The sequence below is a fragment of the Microcaecilia unicolor genome, chromosome 13, assembly GCF_901765095.1.
Source record: "Microcaecilia unicolor chromosome 13, aMicUni1.1, whole genome shotgun sequence".
Lineage (NCBI taxonomy): Eukaryota > Metazoa > Chordata > Amphibia > Gymnophiona > Siphonopidae > Microcaecilia > Microcaecilia unicolor.
The window spans coordinates 57,729,481-57,749,020 of NC_044043.1; the positions used below are offsets into that span (position 1 = coordinate 57,729,481).

The window sequence follows — 19,540 nt, forward strand, 5'->3', positions numbered from 1 at the left end:
AATTTAATGCACTTGCTGCTAAAATACAGGGTAGTACAATTTCTAGATTCCAGTGGATTTTTTTTTTAACTAGAAAGTTGTATTAGGGAGAGGGATAGATGGGTAGTGTACATGGGTTTCAGCAGTGCCTTCATATAATTCCTCATAAGTAGCCTTAAAAACACACACACACACCCTGAACATCCTTGGGATGGGTCCCAAAGTGACTGGGTTAGGAACTGGTTAACTGAGAGGAAAGAATGGATAGTAGTGTATGGAGTTAATTCCAAGAAAAGAAAGGGTATTGGTGGAGTGCCTTGGGTTCAACTTTAATCTGCTTCTCCTTAACAGGGAATGATGGCAAAATCTGAATCAGGGTAGACACCCTGGAAGATGTCAAATAGACCATTCCTCAAGCTTTAATAGGTCAGTTTTACAGCTAAGATTTAGTACTAAAAGACTAGGGGGGTCCTGCAAGAGAGCAACCCAAAGAGAATCGTACAGTATAAGGGGTGAATCTTAAGATGATCAAACAGGTTAATAAGGTAACAGTAATAGCTGTAAGGGTGCTAGGTTGCACAGGGTGAAGAATAACCAACATGAAAAAGGTAATGCCTCTGTGTAAATTTCCAATGACCCCGTATTTAGAATATTTTTGCTTTATGTACGTTTCTGGTGACCACATATTCCAAAGAATGAAAACTGAGCAGCATTGCTTCAAGAACAGCTACTAAAATGGGACAGACAATCTTGATTATCTAACATAAACGGGACTGACGGGTTGTTGGATAATCTGAAATTTGGGTAATACAGAAACAGTGGATGAGGGATAAAATAGAAGTATATTGAATGCATGTTTCAAAACTGAAAACAGTTTAAAAAAAAAAAAAAAAAAAAGAGAGATTAAAACTTAATATGCCCAAGAATCTTACCTAGCACAGCTGCATTTTAACTAAACATGACGCTGGGAAAGAGAGCGAAACTGTGCATATTTCAGTGATAATGCTGTGATGTCACCGAGGTATGCTGGGTAATCCAGAAGGTCAGATAAGCAAAACTCTTCTGTGTCTAATTAGGTATAATCTGGAAATATGCTAAATGTTCAGATAATCCCTATGGGTAGATGAATGGAAAGGAAGCTCCAAAAGGACTTCCCAAACTGTGGGTCATGACCCCATATGGGTCTTACATTAGGGGTCTCGGCCTGGGTGTGTCCTCCATAGACACATCATTGAGGGGTTGTGGCCACAGAATGTTTGATAAAATGAAGGGTCATGGATAATGGTAACAAGGGGACATCTTAGTAATCTAAGGAAAATATCCCTTTACAGAAAGGGTGGCGGGGGAGATGGTGATAATAAGACAAGCGAAAAGGAGGAGCAGACCTCTTGAACATGAGCAATAAAACAATACAGTGAGGTAGATCCAAGGAGGATATCAAAAGGTCTTTATTGGAAAACGGCTAAAAGATGACCCAACACGGCCGTGGTTCGGCACTAAAGGCCTGCCCCAGGGGTCTAGTGAATCGACATAGAAACAGATTATGAACATGTAAAAACAACATCAAATAAAAGAAACCATATTTTGAATAAATAATAACATGAATGGTCAACTGAGACAATAAAATCCAATCATCAAAATAAAGTGACACTTAAATGATACTACAAAAGGTATTGGCACATAAAAATGAATGGTAAGAAGAAGAAATAAGGTAAATAAAATGTACATAAAATTTGTATGAATGAGAAAATACATTTATAAGTTTTTTTTAAAACAATAAACTATGGAAATACCTCCGGTGTTATGGCAGGAATGCTTAGCTGTGAGATTGTTGTAAAAGTTCTGGCTGTAAAATCCTTGTAATATCTAAAAACGTGAGAAACATTACATGCATTTAAATGTAACAAAAACCATATGGAGTATATTTAAAAGTGAGTGGCACCATTTTTTCAGACTCCATGATGTAGACACACTACACATTGTAAATAGTTTATGTTGCACTATATCCCATTTATTTCACCAATCAGCTGTACCACACAATTTATGGTTTCTCGTGTTATTGTATTTCTACTACTACTACTACTACTATTTAACATTTCTAAAGCGCTACCAGGGTTACGCAGCGCTGTACAATCTAACAAAGGACAGTCCCTGCTCAAAGGAGCTTACAATCTAAAGGACTGTATTTCTGTATTACTGTATTTCTCTTCACTTTACAGATATTGCTCCACAATGTGTTCCATTTTTTTTTTTTACAATGTTTTGGTTTAACCCACGTTTCATATAGAGAGAGTGCACCTCTATTTCACTCATGTTTAAATATACTCCATAGGATTACATAAGTACATAAGTATTGCCATGCTGGGAAAGACCAAAGGTCCATCAAGCCCAGCATCCTGTTTCCAACAGCGGCCAATCCAGGTCACATATGCCTGGCAAGATCCCCAAAAAGTACAAAACATTTTATACTGCTTATCCCAGAAATAGTGGATTTTCCCCAAGTCCATTTAATAATGGTCTATGGACCTTTTCTTTAGGAAGCTGTCCAAACCTTTTTTAAACTCCGCTAAGCTAACCGCCTTAACCACATTCTCTGGCAATGAATTCCAGAGTTTAATTACACTTTGAGTGAAGAAAAATCTTCTCCGATTCATTTTAAATTTACTACATTGTAGCTTCATCGCATGCCCCCTTGTCCTAGTATTTTTGGAAAGCGTAAACAGACGTTTCACAACTACCCATTCAACTCCACTCATTATTTTATAGACCTCTATCATATCTCCTCTCAGCGCCTTTTCTCCAAGCTGAAGAGCCCTAGCTGCTTTAGCCTTTCCTCATAGGGAAGTTGTCCCATCCCCTGTATCATTTTCGTCGCCCTTCTCTGTACCTTTTCTAATTCCACTATATCTTTTTTGAGATGTGGCGACCAGAATTGAACACAATATTCGAGGTGCGGTTGCACTATGGATCGATACAAAAACATTATAACATCCTAATTTTTGTTTTCCATTCCTTTCCTAATAATACCTAATATTCTATTTGCTTTCTTAGCCACAGCAGCACACTGAGCAGGAGGTTTCAATGACGACACCTAGATCCCTTTCTTGGTCTGTGACTCCCAACATGGAACCTTGCATGATGTAGCTATAATTCGGGTTCCTCTTTCCCACATGCATCACGTTGCACTTGCTCACATTAAACGTCATTTGCGATGTTAATGCCCAGTCTCTTGTAATTTTTCAGAATCCTCCCACGACGATTTAACGACTTTGAATAACTGTGTCATCAGCAAATTTAATTACCTCACTAGTTACTCCCATCTCTAGGTCATTTATAAATATGTTAAAAAAACAGCGGTCCCAGCACAGACCCCTGGGGAACCCCACTAACTACCCTTCTCCAATGAGAATACTGACCATTTAACCCTACTCTCTGTTTTCTACCTTTTAACCAGTTTTTAATCCACAATAGAACACTACCTCCTATCCCATTACTCTCCAATTTCCTCTGGAGTCTTTCATGAGGTACTTTGTCAAACACCTTCTGAAAATCCAGATACACAGTATCAACCGGCTCACCTTTATCCATATGTTTGTTCACCCCTTCAAAGAAATGTAGTAGATTGGTGAGGCAAGATTTCCCTTCACTAAATCCATGTTGACTTTCTCATTAATCCATGCTTTTGAATATGCTCTGTAATTTTGTTTTTTATAATATTCTCGACCATTTTGCCCGGCACTGATATCAGACTCATCGGTCTATAATTTCCCGGATCTCCTCTAGAACCCTTTTTAAAAATCAGCGTTACATTGGCCATGTTCCAATCTTCCGGTACCACACTTGATTTTAAGGATAAATTACATATTTCTAACAATAGCTCTGCAAGCTCATTTTTCAGTTCTATCAGTACTCTGGGATGAATACCATCCAGTCCAGGAGATTTGCTACTCTTCAGTTTGTAGAACTGCCCCATTACATCCTCCAGGTTTACAGAGAATTCATTAAGTTTTTCCGACTCGTCAGCTTCGAATACCATTTCTGGCACCGGTATCCCATCCAAATCCTCCTCGGTGAAGACCGAAGCAAAGAATTCATTTAATCTCTCTGCTACAGCTTTGTCTTCCCTGATCGCCGCTTTTACTCCTCGGTCATCTAGCGGTCCAACCGATTCGTTTGCCGGCTTCGGGCTTCCTGCTTTTAATATACCTAAAAAAAAATTTTACTATGTGTTTTTGCCTCCAACACAATTTTTTTTTTTTTTTTTTTTAAGTCCCTCTTAGCCTTCCTTATCAGCGCTTTGTATTTGACTTGACATTCCTTATGCTGTCTCTTATTATTTTCAGTTGGTTCCTTCTTCCATTTTCTGAAGGATTTTCTTTTAGCTCTAATAGCTTCCTTCACCTCACTTTTTAACCATACCGGTTGTCGTTTGGGCTTCCGTCCTCCTTTTTTAATACACGGAATATATTTGGCCTGGGCTTCCAGGATGGTATTTTTGAACAGCATCTACGCCTGATGTAAATTTTTGACACTCGCAGCCGGTCCTCTAAGCTTTTGTTTTCACCGTTCTTCTCATTTTATTATAGTCTCCTTTTTTAAAGTTAAACGCTAACGTATTTGATTTCCTGTGTATACTTACTTCAAAGCTAATATCAAATCCGATCATATTATGATCACTGTTATCAAGCGGCCTCAGCACCATTACCTCCCACGCCATATCATGCGCTCCACTAAGGTCTAGAATTTTTTCTTCTCTCGTCGGCTCCTGTACCAGATGCTCCATAAAGCTGTCCTTGATTTCATCAAGGAATTTTACCTCCCTAGCGTGCCCTGATGTTACATTTACCCAGTCAATATCGGAGTAATTGAAATCACCCATTGTGTTGCCCAGTTTGTTTGTGTCCCTAATTTCCTTTAACATTTCTGCATTCGTCTGTTCATCCTAGCCAGGCGGACGGTAGTACACTCCTATCACTATCCTTTTCCCCTTTACACATGGAATTTCAATCCACAGTGATTCCAAGAAGTGTTTTGTTTCCTGCAGAATTTTCAATCTATTTGATTCAAGGCTCTTGTTAATATACAATGCTACCCCTCCACCAATTTGATCCACCCTGTCACTACGATATAATTTGTACCCCGGTATGACAGTGTCCCACTGGTTATCCTCCTTCCACCAGGTCTCAGAGATGCCTATTATATCTAATTTTTAATTTAGTGCAATATATTCTAACTCTCCCATCTTATTTCTTAGGCTCCTGGCATTTGCATATAGACATTTCAAACTATGTTTGTTGTTCCTATTTACATCATGCTCAGTACTTGACAGTATTAATTTGCAATCTTTTGTCTTTTTTATTTTTATTTAAGGACACCTGATCTACTATGGTCTCTCTTGCAACCTCACTATCAGGATACCCTATCTTCCCTGTTTTGGTGATATCTTTGAAAGATACCTTATCCTGAACTGTGCGCTTTTGAGCGACTGTCGGCCCCCCCCCCCCCCCCCCCCCCTGTTTCTAGTTTAAAAGCTGCTCTATCTCCTTTCTAAATGCCGATGCCAGCAGCCTGGTCCCACCCTGGTTAAGGTGGAGCCCATCCTTTCGGAATAGGCTCTCCCTTCCCCAGAATGTTGCCCAGTTCCTAACAAATCTAAAACCCTCCTCCCTGCACCATCATCTCATCCACGCATTGAGACTCCGGAGCTCTGCCTGTTTCTTGGACCTTGCGCGTGGAACGGGTAGCATTTCAGAAAATGCTACCCTAGATGTTCTGGATTTGAGCTTTCTACATAAGAGCCTACATTTGGTTTCCAGAACCTCTCTCCCACATTTTCCTATGTCATTGGTACCCACATGTACCAAGACAGCCGGCTCCTCCCTAGCACGATCTAAAATCTTATCTAGGTGATGAGTGAGGTCCGCCACCTTCGCGCCAGGCAGGCAAGTCACCAGGTGATCCTCATGCCCACCAGCTATCTATATGCCTAATGATCAAATCACAAACTACAACAGCTGTTCTAACCTTTCCCTCCCGGGCAGCACTTGGAGACATATCCTTGGTGCAAAAGGATAGTACATCCTCTGGTGGGCAGGTCCTGGCTACAGGAGTACTTCCTACTTCACCAGGGTGATGCTCTCCTTCTAGGAGACCTCCCTCCTCCAAGGTAGCACAGAGTCTACCAAACTGGAGGTGGGACTTCTCTACAACATGCAGTGTTTCTCATGTGTTCAGATATTACAAAGATTTTACAGCTAGAACTTTTACAACAATCTCGCAGCTAAGCACTCCTGTCATAACACCAGAAGTATTTCCATAGTTTATGGTCTTTTAAACTTATAAATTTATTTTCTCATCCATACAAATTTTATGTACATTTTATTTACCTGATTTCTTCTTAACAATTTTTATGTACCAATACCTTTTGTAATACCATTTAAGTGTCACTTTATTTTATTTGATGATTGGATTTTATTGTCTCAGTTGAACATTCATCTATTTTATTATTTATTTAATTCATTCAAAATATGGTTTTTTATTTGATGTTACCATGTTCATATCTGTTTCTTTGTAGATTTACCAGACCCCTGAGGCAGGCCTTTTATGCCGAAACACGGCCGTGTCGGGTCGTCTTTTATTATTTATTTATTTAGATTTTGCTCACCACTTTTTCAGTAGTAGCTCAAGGTAAGTTACATTCAGGTACTCTGGATATTTCTTTGTCCCAGGAAGGCTCACAATCTATGTTTGTACCTGAGGCAATGGAGGGTTTAAGTGACTTGCCCAAGATCACAAGGAACAGCAGTGGGATTTGAACTGGCCACCTCTGGATTGCAAGACCAGTGCTCTATCCACTAGGCCACTCCTCCACTCCACTTTTAGCTGTTTTCCAATAAAGACCTTTTGATATCATCCTTGGATCTACCTCACTGTTTTGTTTTGGAGATGGTGATAATAACGTATATGAATTTAGGAAATTGTGGACAATCCATGGAGGATCTCTGAGGGGATGAGATAGTAAAACTGAGAGAGAAGCAAGTATCGGCAGATTAGATAGGTTATGTTCTATGCCAGTAGTTCCCATCTAGAGGTCTGCATGGGAATGGGGTTTGCGGGGATCCCGCTGGAATCCCCTCCGGGTCAACGGGAGTTCCGCGGGGACGGAAATAGACATGCGGGAATCCCGTGGGGATGGAGGATGTTTTGGCGGGATTCCCGTGGGGACAAGGCGCGTGGATGTCCTTCTCGGAGAAACGTCCATTTTGGGCGTCCTTAACTGCTCCATCGCAGGGATGGCCAAATTTCAAAGGAAGTGACGGGCATAGCAAAGGCGCGTGGATGTCCTCAGAGAAACGTCCATTTTGGCCGTCCTTAACTGCTCCATCGCAGGGATGGCCAAATTTCAAGGGGGTGTTGGAGCCATAATCTAAAAAAAAAAGGACGTCCCTGAAGAGCACTTGCACGTTTTCACCCGGGTTTCTCTCTGTCTCAACTTAAGTTGAACATGTGCAGGATATTTGCTCAAGTTGTATGTAGTGAGTCTTCCAGGCACTGCCAGACCTCTGTATCCACAGAAGAGAACTGCACAGAGGTGAGCTCAGCTGACTACTTTTATTTTTTATATTTGTATAGGCAATTTATTTCTCTCATGGTGGGAACTGGCTGTTTGTGAGCTGTTTTACTGCAGCTAAAGCATTAGCATACCCACTTGTTACTTTTGTTGAGGGCATTGTGCTGTTTGGGTGGCCAATAATTCTCTCTATTTTAGTGTGGAAAAAACTTCAGTTTGTTTTATGTATTTATTGCCCTTTTTCTAAGATTCAGTATATTAATGAGTGAAGAAATATTTTCTCTGATTCGTTTTAAATGTATTACTCTGCATTGTGTGCCCCCTGTCCACTCCAGTCAGTACTTTATACTTCCTTTTTTTATGGGGACGGGCGGGGATGGAGGAGATTACTCACGGGGACGGGTTAGATTCTGGCGGGGATGAACAGGGACAGGTTTGATTCCAGTGGGGACGGGCGGGGATGGGTTGCATTTCTGTCCCCGTGCAACTCCATCACCTTCCTGCCCCCCCTCCGCATGCCCGCTTCAGCATTGTCTTTGCCTTTTACTCTTAAGAGGAATTGTATGAGTTGTGCACCTTACTGCTACTTCACTGTTACCGCTTCTCTGTCAGCTTTCTTCTGAAAAAGGAATTTCATGAGGCCTTGAAAAAAACCCTGGCTCCATGCTGTTTAAGCTTCAGAAGGAAGCTGGCAGAAGGCGGTGGCAGCAGTAGCAGATAAGGAACTCTGCTGGTTAATACCCCCTGTTGCTGGGAAGTCAGGTAGGGGACTGTGGGAGAGGTGAGATCAAGACCACCACTGGCTATGACTGCTGGGACTTACCATAGTCTTCCATATACTGGTGACCAAACATTTTTGTAGCATACCTAAGGTTCCTCTGTGGCACATTAGTGTGCTTGCAGCAAACAGTGCTGCATTTCTTTTGAAGCTCTCCTATTTTCTTTCTATCATAAGAACATAAGCATTGCCATACTAGGACAGACCGAAGATCCATCAAGCCCAGTATCCTGTTTCCAACAGTGACCAATCCAGGTCACAAGTATCTGGCAAGATTCCAGAACAGTAAAATCAATTTTATGTTGCTTATCCTAGAATATGCAGTGGATTTTCCCAAGTCCATCTTAATAATGGCTTATGGACTTTTCTTTTAGGAAATTATCCAAACGGCTTTTACCATATTCTCTGGCAACGAATTCCAGAGTTTAATTGCTCATTGAGTGAAGAAATATTTTCTCTGACTCGTTTTAAATTTACTACGTAGTAGCTTCTTTGCGTGTCCCCTAGTCCTAGTATTTTTGGAAAGAGTAAACATTAGTAGTATTTTTGCTAATTTGTTGCTATAAAATTGAGTACATGACTAGCAAATCTTCCTTCTAGCCTGCTGTTCTTCCAAGGTTCTTTCACCTCACACCATCCTATGCACGCGTGTTCTGTTCGCTTGCATGGAAACAACTGAGACCCTATGCCCTTAGGAGCTTGGAAAAGCTATAAAGTGTGTTTAGAATGAACATGGCTTAGGTAGTTAGCAAAAAAAAAAAGGAGGTTACATTACTCAGGTGGTTAGAGGACAGAGTTGGAAAATGTTTGAGCCAACATTTTTAGGAGCTGGAGAAACACTTTTTTTTCTTTCATATTTTTCTCTTTATATGTCTGCTTTTTATATTTAGTTGTTTTTGTTGCTTTTTCTTTGTTTACTTCCCTTCATGCATTCTTTTTCCTTTCCTTTCCTTAGTCTCCTCTTGTCTCCCCACGCTTCTTCCATTCTTTCTGTGTGTATGCCTTTATTGTACTGTCCATTTCCCATACTCCTCCCCCTCAGCACACTTACAGGGCATAACCAAACTCAGTCCTGCTTTCCCGGTCAGGTTGGGCCTCTGTTAATATCAGTGTCTCCTCATGCACGTGCATGGTTAACCTTGTGGCTGTAAGTTGTTTTTTTTGTCCCCCAACATAGTCATAGGGACATCATGCCATCAGATCTGTTGTCTCCTAATAAGCAAGTTAGGAATGTGGATATGTGCTAACAGTATAAAAATCATTTTTTTGATCTTAGCTTGGCAACCAATTTTTTTTGTAAGGTCATCTCTAATGCGTTTTCCTTTGTAGTTCAGTTTAGTTTGAATTTTATAGAAGGGACAAAAATATCAGACGATTGTGATGTGATATTGTTTATAAGCCAGGCGTTAGTGATTAGGAAAAAAGTTTTCTTGAGTGTAATCAAGAATTGCTGGAAAAATGATAAACTTTTTTTTATAAATTGTCTAATTATTGAATTCTTTGTAAGTATTTACCATGTTGAACACCTTTGGAAAAGTAATTTGGAAAGCTAGTCTTTGGGTTCATAGTGACCTAATTCAATTTTAGATATTTTTAATTTGTTTAACCTTAAACGTTTAAGGTGGAGTGCAACATAATAAAAACAAATCCAATCTTAGCACATTTTCTTTCCAGCCCAATGGAAGTTGGAAAGAATAACACAAAAAAGGTTAACTACTACTAATCATTTCTATAGCGCTACTAGACGTACGCAACAATGTTTGGGAGCAAAATAGCTTTCTGAAGATTTAATATAATAGGATGAAATATGGCATGAGGAGGAAACAGTAAAATGACATCAAGATGAGCTATATCAAACCTGGGGTTCCAGAGGAAAAAGCCCCCCCCCCCCTTCTCCCAAACAATGACCCAATGCATTTCTATGGGAAAAAAGTTCCAGCTTTCTTAGTGTCAGCTCCACTGTTCTGAACCAGTGGTGTTATACCTTCCTACCAGCAGGTGGAGGTAAAGAAAACTGAATTCTTCCACTGACATCATCGGCATAAGCAGAGATGCTCCCTAGAACAATCCAGTATTTTTCTCTACCTTCAGCATGCGGTAGTAGGCTGCGCTGACATTGCTCCTGGCCTTGGCCTAGCTCCCCACTCTGTTGGCTCTGGTCGCACAGCGTGGTCAAGCCTGATGGCCATTCCCAGGTCACAGTCTCAGGACTGTACCTGGTTGAGCTTAGAGCTTTGCTCTGCAGCCCCCAGCCGCACTTTAGTACCACTGTGTGAGGCTTTGGCTTGGTCCTGTGGGGCCTTGTTCAAGGGGTGTGCGTCCCCATCCCCCACCCTTCTTGCCTGTTCACCCTGTTTGGGTATGCTCCCCCTGTAGCTCCCAGTCTTTCTAAAACTGCTTGCTTTAGCAACATATATATTCCCCCCCCCCCCCCCCCCCAAAAAAAAACAAAATGACCTGGCTAGCTTCATGCCCTTTGTCAGGGGCTAATGCTAGTGTACTAAGTAGAGAATGTCCCTCTATTCGCACCCAGAGAGCCGGGACAGCAGAGATGCTGGAGTCCCAGGCCGAGGTAGGCTGGGGCAGTCAGGCAGGCCAGCGTGCGGGCATGTTGGCAGCACATGCTGTGCGACTATCAGAGCCAGCAAATAAGCAGAGGTAATAAATTACTTTTACAGTATGTAAATGTGACTCATTCAGTTTGCTTTTCTCTCAGTAAGCATTTTACATGTGCTGTTCCCTATCGCCCCCAAATTCCTCTCACACACTGTTCCTTCCAGGGCAAATTGACAGAATCCTCTCTTCTCTCTCAGTTCAGTTGGACAGATAATTCTCAGGTCATGTGACAGATTTTTATATTCCTGTCCATCCTGGATCCCTCTGCAGGGGGGTCCCTAGGGGCCCCAGTGTCTTTTTTTTTGGCTCCAGAAATTGATCCAGTTGGTTAAGCAGGCTCTGAACAGGTACCCTCTTGGGACCCAACCCTAACCCTCATCCTGTTGATTGGGGGGGGGGGGGGGGGGGCAATTTTGAGGTCTCAGCACGGTGGAATGGATCTGGTCATTATGGAGGGTTCAGGCTCTTTGGAGGGAATGGAGGAGGACTCGGAGACCTCTTGGGCTCCCAGTCCCCTGTGGACTCTGGTTTTGAGGACCCTCCCTGTTGGGAGGCTGTGGAGGAACAGTCCCATGGGTTCTGACTCCTTTGTCATGAGGAGCTGTCTCATCTCTTAGATGAGGTCATGGGGGCCTTGGCTGTACTTAAGCCTCCTGCAGCAGGCTCCATAAGGCCCTCATCCACTTGATGAGGGCAGAGTGGTAATCCTTAAATAAGCAGAAAACAAATTAACTTTTGTTTGGAGATACACAGAAGATTACATCAGTCAATATTACTCTGTCCTCTGGGGGAATTCTTCAGTTTGATGACTGATCTAAAGTTGTGGGGTTATTTTTGAACTCTAGACTGTCTTTTGAGCTACATATTAATGAATTATTACGGAAATTCTTTTTCAGTTTACATAAACTAAGAGTTATATTTTTTGAGTCCTGGAAATGTTCAGGTTATTGTTCAGGCTGTTCTAACACATTATCTTGATTAATGCACTTTTTTATATTGCACTATCAATGTGAATTTAAAGAAAAGAATGCAATGTTTACGGAATACATCTTAGACTGATTTTTAGGTTGGATACATTTCAAGAAGCGTCTCTACTTTTATGTAAGTTGTATTGGCTGATGATGGAACAGCATATTTATTTTAAGGTAGCTTTTCTGTTTTATAAGAATTTTTTTATTGTCTGAGATTGGAAAATGTGACCCAGCTCCTATCAGTTGCACCTGTGTGGCTATGTTTGAGAAGTAGTTAAGTTAACTTTGGACTATCCTTCTATGAAAAATGGAATAATATTCCAGTACATATGACAGATTGCTTCATATTTACAGTTTCGTAAAGCCTTAAAAACTCAGCTGTTTTCATTATCTTGATTTTTTTTTTTTTACTGTTTTCTCTCTTGTAGCTATAGTGTATAGATTGTAACTTCAAATTAGAAGTGACTCTTGGTGTAATCCGCTTTGCAGCTTTGGTTAAAGGCGGAATACAAATGATGTGAATAGAAACCCTGGATGGTTCCATCAGGATGGGGCTCTTGCTCATCATCTCTGTGCCTTTGCTCAGGAGGTTGAGAGGTGTTCTGTCTTCCTGAGGGTGGACGCTCTGGTTACAGCAGTCATGCAGTTGACTGCTATACCTGTCTAAGAAGGCTTGGCCCTTGGGGAGTTCCATGAAAAGAATGTGGAGCAGCAGCTGTACCTGGCCTTTTCAGTGCCTTTTCAGCGGAGGAGTAGCCTAGCGGTTAATGCAGCGGACTTTGGTTCTGGGGAACTGGGATTGATTCCCGCTGCAGCTCCTTGTGACAATGGGTTTTAAAAGTCACTTAACCCTCCGTCGCCCCAGATAAATCGCTTTGGATGTGGTTGCAAAAACTGTAGAAAAGCGGTATATCGAGTCCCATTCCCCATCCAGCATTCATTGTTACATTATATTATGCAGTTTATAGGCTACACATATCAAAAACTTAGTTCAAAGTGGCTTACAATTTAAGAGTAGGGCATACGCTAGATCCACAAGAATTTAAAGTCCACAATTTTGTTCAGTACTATAACTGGAGAATTTATGAAACAGGTTTTTATCTTTTTTTCAAAAATTGAGTAACTTGATTCAGTGCATATATTATGCAGAATTTTATTCCACCAATATGCTGCTAAATAAGGAAAAGACCAGTCAAACTCAACTTTGTGTAAATTAAGCCCTGAGGAGAACGGAATTGAAGAGTCAAGTATTATCTTGAGCTGATGACATAATTCTTCCTATATATGACAATTAAAGATGTTATATAGTTAAGAACCTGACCGTACAAAATTAGGAACACTAAACAACATAGTTTAAAAACTGAATGAACTTGATACAGTATATATATTGTACAGAATTTTATTCCACCAATATTCAGCTAAATAAGGAAAAGACTGGTCAAATTCAACTTTGTGTAAATTAAGCCCTGAGGAGAATGGAATTGAAGAGTCAAGTATTGTCGAGCTGATGATATAATTCTTGCTATATATGACAATTAAAGATGTTATATAGTTAAGAACCTGACCGTACAAAATTAGGAATGCTAAACCACATAGTGTAATCAATGTAATTTGAATAATAGTGGTCTGGCGCTTTCAAACTTAGTGGATTTAAATATAAGTCTGATCGCTGTGTTTTGAAGTAACTATAGTCTTTGGTGAATTGATACACTGCAGCCAACATAAATGATGTTCCATATCATCAAGCTGATCAATCCATAGACTGGTGGGTTGTGTCCATCTACCAGCAGGTGGAGATAGAGAGCAAACTTTTGCCTCCCTATATGTGGTCATGTGCTGCCGGAAACTCCTCTGTATGTTCTCTATCTCAGCAGGTGGTGGTCACACACAGCAGCAGCTCTGGCTAGGCCTCCAAGCCTAATCCTTAGGTTTTGTTGAGGCCTGGGGTTGAGGGCTCTTTTGAGCAAGTGCAAACCTGGTGGTGCCAGGTCCCTCCTTTTCTCCCCCCTCCCGCTGGCTCCGTTAAAAAAAAAAAAATGTTAAACGTCCTTAAAGGCGTTTATTTCGACGTTTATTTAAACGTTCATTGCAGCTACTCACTGGGACACCAGTTCGTTACAGCTTGGAGCGGCAAGCAGGTAATTTTACCTTTTTATAGCGGGCAGGGGGTTCCCCGATTCTTCTCCTCGTGGCATATGGCGTCGGAGGGCGAGGGCGCAAAGCGCTTGAGCGCTTCTAGAGGGGATGCGGGGGTCTTACAGCCTGATTCGCCCTTGTTGGGTGACAGTTTCGTGACCGATGAATGTCCCGGTCCTTCCTCCGGCGTGGCAGTTTTTCCCGCCATAAACGCCCATCCCCCGCTCCTCGCCTCCGCCATCTTGGCCGGCCACGCGGCTCGGACGGCTTCTTCGTGGGCCGCCCTTGAGGTTGGAGACATTAATGCCATGAACGCCCTTAATTTGGGCGACGGCACAAAAGCGGCTACAGTTAAGTGCCGTTCTTCCCGCGCGGCTCCTTCGCGGAGTGTCGCGCCGGACGCCATTTTGGATGCGCAGCATGCCTCTCCCCCGCTCTTGCGAGCGCCGGTTGAGGGTGCGTCTAGGGCTGTTGCCCAGGCTGCGGAAGTGCACAGTCTGGGGGGTTTCTCCCCCGAGTTTGTTTTGCTGCTGCATCAGGCTTTCCTCATGCAAAACGCTGCCCCTGCTCCCTCTTCTGATAAAGAGGTTGAGGTTCCCAGAGGTAAACGCCCTCGGGTTGATTTCCAGGCCTTGGAGGACTTTGTCTCCTCCGATGTAGATGAGGGCAGCGTGTCTGAGGTCTCCCAACGGTCCTTTGAGGATTCCTTGGAGGAGACGGATCCCCGCTCGGATGGAGCGGATGACCCCTCTGCAGCGCGGCTTTTTAGCCCAGAGGATTTGCCCAACCTGTTAGTGCAGGCCATGGGCATTTTGATGATTTCCTCTCCGGAGGACGTCTCTCCCTCAGCCCCTGTTGGCTCTGCCATTATGCTGGGGACGAAGCGCCCGCCTAGAACCTTCCACGTGCATGATGCCATGCACACCTTAATTTCGGCTCAATGGGATGTCCCGGAAGCGAGCCTCAAAGTGGCTAGGGCTATGTCCCGCCTCTATCCTTTACCTGAAAGTGAACGTGAGGCCTATCTGTGGCCTACTGTGGATTCTTTAATCACTGCGGTGACTAAGAAAACGGCTTTGCCGGTGGAAGGTGGCACGGCCCTAATGGATGCCCAAGACAGAAGATTGGAGGCGGCCTTAAGGTCGTCCTTTGAGGCAACTGCTTTAAGTTTGCAGGCCTCGGTTTGCGGTTCCTATGTGGCCAGGGCGTGCCTGACTATGGTGCAGCGGGCTTCCCCCTCGGATCATTCCTTGAGGGCTGATTGGCCGGCCTATTTGGCAGACTTGCTGTATGATGTCTTGAGAGCCTCAGCTAAAGGCATGGCTCAGACAGTCTCTGCGCGGCGGTGGCTTTGGCTGAAACATTGGTCTGCTGACCACGCCTCTAAATCCCGCCTGGCTAGATTGCCTTTTAAAGGCAAGCTGCTCTTTGGGGTCGAGCTGGACAAAATCGTGACCGATCTCGGCACGTCTAAGGGCAAGAAGTTACCAGAGGTCAGGGCTCGGGCTAGTACTCGTCCCGGTACCTCCAGAGGACGGTTTCAGGAAGCCCGTCGGTACCGCCCGGGCAGGTCGGGCTCCTCTGCCCCCTCTTCCTTCAAGAGGAATTTCTCCCCCAAGCAGCATTCCTTTCGCAGAGACCGCCGTCCCGGAGGTGCTCCCTCCGGTCCTCCCCCAGGGTCTCGCGCCCAGTGACGGGGCCTTGGTCCACGCCCCAGTGCAGATTGGAGGACGGCTGTCCTCGTTTCTGGGTGAGCGGACCACAGTAACTTCACACGCTTGGGTGCTGGAAGGCATCAGAGACGGCTACAAGCTAGAGTTCTGCCGACCCTTAAGAGACGGGTTTGTACTCTCTCCCTGCAAGTCTCCGGTCAAAGCTGTGGCAGTGCAGCAGACCTTGGACAACCTGATCCGCCTGGGTGCGGTCGTTCCGGTGCCAAAAAATCAGATTGGCAAGGGACGTTACTCCATTTACTTTGTGGTACCAAAGAAAGGAGGTTCTGTCCGGCCTATCCTCGACCTCAAAGGGGTCAATCGGGCCTTGAAAGTGAGGCACTTTCGCATGGAGACTCTCCGCTCTGTTATAGCGGCAGTGCAGGCAGGAGAGTTCTGGGCTTCCTTGGACATCAAGGAAGCGTACCTGCATATTCCCATCTGGCCTCCTCTCCAACGCTTTCTGCGTTTTACAGTCCTGAGACGACACTTCCAGTTCAGAGCCCTCCCTTTCTGGTTGGCTACTGCTCCGCGGACCTTTTCCAAAGTAATGGGGGTCATAGCGGCCTTCCTGCTAAAGGAAGGAGTACAAGTCCATCCTTATCTGGACGACTGGTTGATCCGAGCCCCCTCTTATGCAGGGTGCGGCAAAGCTATGGACCGGGTAGTTGCTCTTTTGAGCTCCCTGGGATGGATCATCAACTGGAAGAAGAGCCAGCTGCACCCGACTCAGTCCCTGGAGTATCTGGGAGTTCGATTCGACACCCAAGTGGGCAGAGTGTTCCTGCCAGACAATCGGATTGTCAAGCTTCAGGCTCAGGTGGACTAGTTCCTAGTAGCCTCTCCTATTCGGGCTTCGGACTACGTGCAGCTGTTGGGCTCTATGACGGCCACGATGGAAGTAGTGCCCTGGGCCAGGGCTCATATGAGACCACTACAGCTATCTCTGCTGCTGCGCTGGACTCCGATGTCGGAGGATTCTGCTGTGCGCCTTCCCTTGGACCCAGCAGTGCGCAAGGCGCTGAGCTGGTGGACGCAGACAGACAAGTTGTCTGCAGCAATGCCTCTGGTGACCCCGGAGTGGATTGTCGTCACGACAGACGCCTCTTTGATGGGCTGGGGAGCCCAATGCTTGGGAAGGACAGTGCAGGGGCTCTGGTCTCCTGCAGAGGCAAGTGGTCTATCAACCTCCTGGAACTCAGAGCCATTCGGTTGGTGTTATTGGAGTTCATCCCGGTACTGGTGTTGAAGCCTGTACGGGTCCTGTCGGACAATGCCACGGCTGTGGCCTATATCAACCGCCAGGGAGGTACCAAGAGCGCCCCTCTAGCCAAGGAGGCTATGAATCTATGCCAGTGGGCGGAAGCGAACCTGGAGCAGGAGCCCGGAGAGCGGCAGCTATCTGCTCAGGCGTTCTTGTACATCACGAAGCGCTGGGGCCAGCCGAGCCTATATCTGATGGCGTCATCGGCCAATTGCCAAGTGCCGCGCTTGTTCAGCAGAGGACGGGACCCTCGATCCCTGGGAGTAGATGCTCTTCTCCAACAGTGGCCGACACAAGAGTTCCTCTATGTGTTCCCGCCCTGGCCCATGTTGGGCAGGGTGCTAGTCCGGTTGGCAAAGCAGTGAGCTGCTGCATTCCTCTCCCCCCCCGTTTTACGGGGCTGGATTGAGACATAAATTCTGCCGGCACTCCCTCCCGCTTCGTGCGGCTGTAGGGCAGCTTTGTACCCCTCCCGCTTCGGCGGTGTTAGGGTCAGTCAGCTCCTCCCGCGGTTGCGGTTGCAGGATAAGCCAGATCCCCCCGCATCGGCGGGTGTGGTGTCCCTCCCCCGCTCCGCGGGGATGAGCTGGACGGATTCCCCTCCCCCACTTGTGTGGGGATGAGCTGGGTTAATTCCCCTCCCCCGTTTCGGCGGTGGTGAGCTGGGCAGAGTGTCCCTTCGTGGGTGTAATTCTCTTATGTGCTGAGTCCTGCGGATGGAGCTTTGATATCGACATACTGAGGAGTTTCCGGCAGCACATGACCACATATAGGGAGGCAAAAGTTTGCTCTCTATCTCCACCTGCTGGTAGATGGACACAACCCACCAGTCTATGGATTGATCAGCTATGATTAATGGAAAGAAAATTATCAGGTATGATTATACATAATTTTACCTTACAGTAATCCAGATGTCCTAACACTAATGTCTTCACGATTAATTGAAAGACACTGACTTCAAAGCAAGCCCTAATCCGCCTTAGTTTCCACAGCCTAAATTCCTTTGCAACCAGCAAATTCACATGATGTTTATCCAGAAAAATTCCCAGGATATTCAAATGAGTTGAAAGCGACAAAGCGTAGAGATGAGCATTCAGGCTGTTATTTGTGGAGGTTATGTAGCTCCATGCTGCCTTGGTTTCAGCAGTTGCCAGAGTCCCTGGAGATTTCTCTCCTGGAGTCTGGGATGGCCATTTGGGCAGACGTCCTATATGATATGGTCAGTCTGGCTTGCAGTTGGTTGTGGCTTCCAAGAAGTTTTTGAATCGGCTGCCCTTAGGGGGCGCTTTCTGTTTGGTGATGACTTGGAGAAGTTGGTGAAGGATATGGGGGGGGGGGGCATGGCACTCTGTCTCCGAGTCGCAGCGATCCTGGGGGGGGGGCAGGCTGCTTCAGGTCTGCTTGGCATCCTTTGGCCCAGGTGGGGAGGGGCAGAGTAGGCTCCAAGTGAGCTGAGCTCATGGGTCCACTCACCTACCCAATGAGGGTGTGCTGGGCCCCTTGTTTGCAGTGGGAGGCAAACTGTCTCTTTCCACAATGAATGGGTGCACATCACCTTGGATCAGGGGGTTCTGAAGGTGGTTGAGAGAGGGTACTCCATGGAGTTCGACAGTCTGGTTCCAGCTGTCTTCGTGACCTCTCCCTTCAGCATGGCTCTAATGTGCTAGGCTGTTACCCTTCAGCAGCTCTGTGTTATAGGAGTGGCAGAACCAGTTCTGTTGAAGGAGCATAGTCTGGACAGGTATGGCATCTATTGTGTGGTTCCTTCCCCCCCAACCCCCCCATCTTGGACCTCAAGATGAATGCTTGTCTGCGATTCCAGTTCTTTTGGATGGAAATGCTTTGCTCGGTCATCGGTTCTTGACTTCCCTGGACCTCATGGAGGCCTGTCTCCACTTCCCCATTATGGATCATCCCAAGAGATATCTGTTGCTTCTGTGTGATGGGGCGGCACTTTCAGTTTTGGGCCTTAACCCTTTGGCTAGGCTAGGGCGCACCACACGGTTTCCAAGGTGATGGGGGTGATGGCTGTGTTCCTCCAGGGTTGGGGTATTCGGCTCATCCCTGTCTGGGCAGCTGCCTGTTTCAGGCTGACTCTACTTCAGAGGCCAGATTGGCTTCCTTGCATGTCGTTTCCCTCTTCGAATCCCGGGGCTAGGCAGTGAATGGGCCCAAGAGTCATCTGGCCCTGTCTTGGTCCCTGGAGTATCTTGGGTTCTGCTTCGACATGGCCAGCGAAGCAGTTAGAGCATCTCTGGGCACAGTTGTGCTGGTTGTGCAATCTCCTGGAGCCCAGAGCTTGGGATTACTTGTAGCTCTTGGGCTCCATGGCTGCAACTCTGGAGGTGGTGCCATGGGAGAGGGAAAACAAAAGCATGCTTTTATTCTATATATTGTTCACTATTTATTCACTTCATCAATTTAGAAAATACACTATGTTTATATCTGTTCCGTTTTTCATGTAGATTCATTTTGACCTCTGAGGCAGGCCTTTGGGCCGAAACACGGCCGTGT

At 45.1% G+C, this 19,540-nt stretch overlaps 1 protein-coding gene across 1 annotated transcript in view; it reads left to right on the forward strand.

Annotated features, from left to right (window-relative positions):
- The window catches only part of NUFIP2 (nuclear FMR1 interacting protein 2), a 55,881-nt gene that overhangs the window by 5,937 nt on the left and 30,404 nt on the right, over nucleotides 1–19,540 (forward strand). The window lies entirely within an intron of this gene.